General features: G+C 34.6%; 1 pseudogene; it reads left to right on the forward strand.

The window, feature by feature from the left end:
- LOC120848975 overlaps positions 1-5,000 on the forward strand; it is an 11,187-nt pseudogene that overhangs the window by 3,633 nt on the left and 2,554 nt on the right.

Raw genomic sequence — 5,000 nt, forward strand, 5'->3', positions numbered from 1 at the left:
TGTATATCGAAGTCCGGTTTCTGCACTATATGTGCAGAAAACCATCCAACCACGGAGTGCACAATTACGCGATACCAGGACGGGAAATGTAGAGCATGCCAAAATCGCCGGCTTCATGCTAACCACCCATTTGGAGCGAGTGAGTGTGGAACACTGGCGTTCCACATTACTCGCCTCAGAGCTCAAACTGATTATCCGCAATAATTCCTTAATTTGGATTTGATCTTTGAACAGACTAAAATCGAAAATGGAAAGTAAACTTAAATTTTTACAATTAAATTTAGGTAAATCAAAAGCAGCAATATATAATTTAAATCAAATATATAACGATCTTCAAGCTCAATTTATTTTAATTCAAGAACCTTACGTACTAAATAATAAAATAATTGGTTTTCCTATATTGGATAGTATATACTGTTCACAGACGGATCCCAAATGCGCTATTATCATTAAAGATAAAACATGCCCCACGTTTGCAATCAAATTAGAAAAAGATTTAGTAGCCCTAGAATGTACATTTTCATCATTGTCCATAATTGTTATATGTGTTTATATCTCGCCTAATACTCCAATACTTAACTATCTTATTAGACTAGATCTTTTAATGGCAACCTTAGTCCAGAAAAATATAATATTTGGGGAGACTTCAACGCGAAAAACACTAGCTGGGGGGGAGATTCTAATGATGATCGGGGGGAACAGTTAGCAAACTTTTTCTCAAAACATAACCTAATCATAATAAATGACCCTCATTCACCACCAACATTTACTACGGGAAATGGGAGGAGTTGGATAGATATTACTGTAACATCATCTAACCTCCATAGTTTAATATATGACTGGAATATTTTAGATTCTGAATCTCTAAGCGATCACCAAATAATATCTTATGCTTTGATAAAACAATTAGGAATCACAAACAAAAGAATAACCCAGAAAGGAGCAGCTCAACTAACCCTATATATTCGTAACGAACCCTGGTTCAAATATATTAGTTCAAATCATTACTCTGCTTTCCAAATAGACTATATTTTAAAGGAATTTTATTGTAAATTCCAACAATGGATAAAATTATGCGAAGAAATGTTAAAAATCACAAACAACAGGTGCCGTGGTGGAGTCAGGAACTCCAATTAATGCGAGCAAAAACTAATGCATTAAGACGAAGATTCCAGCGTTCTCGTAATTCATTAATGGAAACATACAATAAGCGAATATATTACGATTACAAAAATCAATATAAAGATCTTATTTTAAAATCCAAAATAGACTCATGGCATAAATATTGTTTTGATACTACTAAAAGATCATTGTTTGGTGTCCCTTATAAATTAGCTTTTGATAAATTAAAAAAACCATCTATTATCCCACCAATAAGAAGATCAGATAATACAATAACTACCTCATTCGAAGACTCAATTAAATATATTTTAGACACACTCTTTCCACATTTAAACCCCACTATAAAAAAACCCCTATATTGATCAAATCCAGGCTTATACTTCCACTCCTCCCATGACCTTACCTGACTCCCCTTCCACATTTCTCGAAATTTCTACTATAATTAATAAGTTACGGAATAAAACTGTTCCAGGCCTTGATGTAATAAATGTTAATAACCTCCGTACTATCTGGACTTCTCAACCTCATTTTCTACTTTCTATATTTAACTCCTGTTTAAATATTGGCTACTTCCCAAGAATATGGAAAGAGGGGAAAATTATATTAATTAACAAAAATGACCGGGACAATAATCTACCGGGTTCTTATAGGCCTATTTGTCTCAATTCAGTTTTGGGAAAGGTATTAGAAAAATTAATTAATAATCGAATTTATTTCTTTCTCAACTCTAAAACTTTATTACACCATTTACAATTCGGTTTTACTCATAATAAATCTTCAACATTAGCATTGTATCAATTAACAACCCATTTGAAACAAATAAAAGAGCACGGAAAATCTGCTATAATGATTTCTTTAGACTTTACTAACGCATTTAATTCCCTTCGCTATCCATCAGTACTTAATTTCTTAAAAAAGCACGAATGCCCGTCCAATTTGTTTAACATCATTCAATCTTTTTTCCAAGATAGAATCATTACATTTGTTACTCCAAATAAACAAAACATTAGTAAATTAACTAATATTGGCTGCCCACAAGGCTCCCCTCTGAGCCCACTAATGTGGAACATATTATTAACTAGCTTACTAGAGATAAAATTTCACTCGCATACTTACATTCAGGCTTTCGCCGATGATGTGGTCGTGGTAGTGGCGGGGAGTTCACGCCGAGAATTAGAAACAAGATCATCAGACACATTAAACATAATAGGTACTTGGGCTTCACAGAACTGTCTAAATTTTAATTATAAAAAATGTCAATACGTGTTAATTACGAAAGGCACCTATCTACAGAATAGACCTCCTATCGTATATTTTCAAACCCATAGATTGCCCATAGTTTCCCAAATTAAAGTTCTAGGAATAATATATGATTTACACTTATCCTTCCTTCCCCATCTTCAATATATTAAACACAAAGTCCACACACATAGCCAAAATATATCTCGTATATTCTCAACCAATTGGGGACTTTCTTCACAACAATTAAAAGATATTTATATCCGCAGTATAGAAAGATATATCGTATATGGAGCGCCGGCATGGTGGACACCCACAAAGAATTCCCATCTGTTAAGAACTTTAATTTCAATTCAACGAATTCCTTTACTAAAATAGCGAAAGCATTCTGTACAGTTTCCAATATTAGTCTTCCGGTGTTATGTAATTGCATACCAATAGAGATAATATTAGATATAGAAAATTTTATGTTCCGATTATTCCAACTACATCATATCTCTAAATTTGAAAATGTTACAATTGAACCAAAAGATGTATCTTATCCTATAGATCCTTGGCTAACCCACCCAGCACTTAAATTTCAAATTAATTTTCAAAAATATAACAAAGAACTCTTATCTTCATTGAACAATACGTTGTCACTCTATACAGACGGCTCAGTCTATTTAGATCAAGTAGGAGCAGCTTATGTCATCTTAAAACAGAATGGAGGAATATTAAAGGTAGGTAAATATAATTTGGCCTCTCATAATACTATCTTTGATGCGGAAGCTATAGCAATCTTTAAAGGACTAGAATACTCTCTTACAATTAACGAACATTACCATTTAATAGTCATAACAGATAGTTTATCAGTATTACAAGCATTAGCAAATGCTACAAACCGAAACTCATTAATTACCAACATTAAGAGCTTAATTCAAAAAATTATAGAAAAACGTGCTATTTCCTTCTACCACGTGAAGAGTCACTCTGGGGTCATAGGTAATGAATTAGCTGACCAGTTTGCTAATTTGGCACGTTGATATGGTGTTTTTCATCCTCTTCCCAGATCAAAACAAAATGTAAAACATAACATTATAAAATTGGCAAGAAAAAAATGGGACCAAATTTGGCAAGAAAGGGGGCAAACCTCAGAATTAATAAAATGGATTCCGTCCATAACTAATATCCCTTCTTGCTTCCCTCCTTCGTATCATTTAACTCAACTCCTAACTGCACACGGAAGATTCCCTTTTTATTTCCATCGATTTAATATTCAAGACCACACGATATGCCCTTGTGGAGAATCTTGTTTAAATATAGATCATTATCTGAAAGAATGTCAATTAACACAGCGATACAGAAAAGAATTAGACACTCAAAACCTAACAACAAATAAACGCTTAGCTATGTTAAATTCAATAACAAAAGTTAAATCTTTGACTAACCTTGTACAATATATTACATCATTAATTCCCTAAAAAAAAAAACCGTAATAATAATTGGAGACTCGATGTTACCAATGATTTAACAAGGCAATGTGGCATGATTGTTTATTACGAGTAACGAGATAAGAAAAGAAGGAAGAAGAGAAGAAAAGGGGAAGAACAAGAATAGAAAATAATAAGAAGAAAAAGAAGGAGACTGGGAATGTTAAACATATTTTCACAACACATTGGTAAACAACAACAATGAAAAACCCAACTCAAAACAACAAAATGAAAACGCCACATTTTAAACAACTTACAACAACTAAATACAAAAGGACAATGACATAACAGATTAGACAGCCTTACTTTACAACGTCTGAAGAAAGAGGAAGACCCACTAAAGATCAGGGGAGCTTAGGACTTGTCTTAAGCTCTGGGCTTCCATAACTTATCGAAAATGCTTTCAAATACCCACCTTGGAGAGGACCCATTTATTCGGATAGGGGGCTCTGGACTAGTTCCATCCGCCCGGGCCTCTCCTACAGATGTTGCTTTTCTTACAAACTCACTACTGAGAGGACCCATTTCTTGGGATAGGGGGCTCTGGACTAGTTCCAGCCGCCCGGGCCTCTCATTTAGCTTTTAACTTTTCTTAAAATATTGGGAGGACCCATACTCACCCCAGGGGGCTCTGGACTAGTTTCAGACGCCCGGGCCTCACCATTAGCTTCTTCTTTCTCTTAAACATTGGGAGGACCCGTATTAATGATAGGGGGCTCTGGACCAGTTTCAGACGCCCGGGCCTCACCATTAGATTCCACCATCTACTACGGAGTGGAGAAAATTTCAGTTCTGCAATGTCGGTTGACATCGTATACCACATTCTTGAACCACCGATTCCATATGTAAGTGGTGTCGGAAAGAAAATGGACAAAGGACTCAAACATCTTTGACTCGAAGTGATTTATTGATCACACGAAGACTACCCAATTGAAAATGAAACTTACACATACTTACAAAATGAACACAGAAACCTGAGAAAGGGACGAAGACAATCCTAACTTAAGAAACAAGACGAAGAGGAAAACGAGTAAATGGAAATGCTCGTAGCAATAAACCCTCATGCATGCATAGTGTAAAGAAAGAAGAAAAATATTAAACAAATCTATTAATACAGTCAATTCTCTTTTAATCTACTCACAACATCTATTCTCTATTAGACAGATA

The sequence above is a fragment of the Ixodes scapularis genome, unplaced genomic scaffold (assembly GCF_016920785.2).
Source record: "Ixodes scapularis isolate PalLabHiFi unplaced genomic scaffold, ASM1692078v2 ptg000854l_1__unscaffolded, whole genome shotgun sequence".
In the NCBI taxonomy this organism is placed as follows: Eukaryota; Metazoa; Arthropoda; class Arachnida; order Ixodida; family Ixodidae; genus Ixodes; species Ixodes scapularis.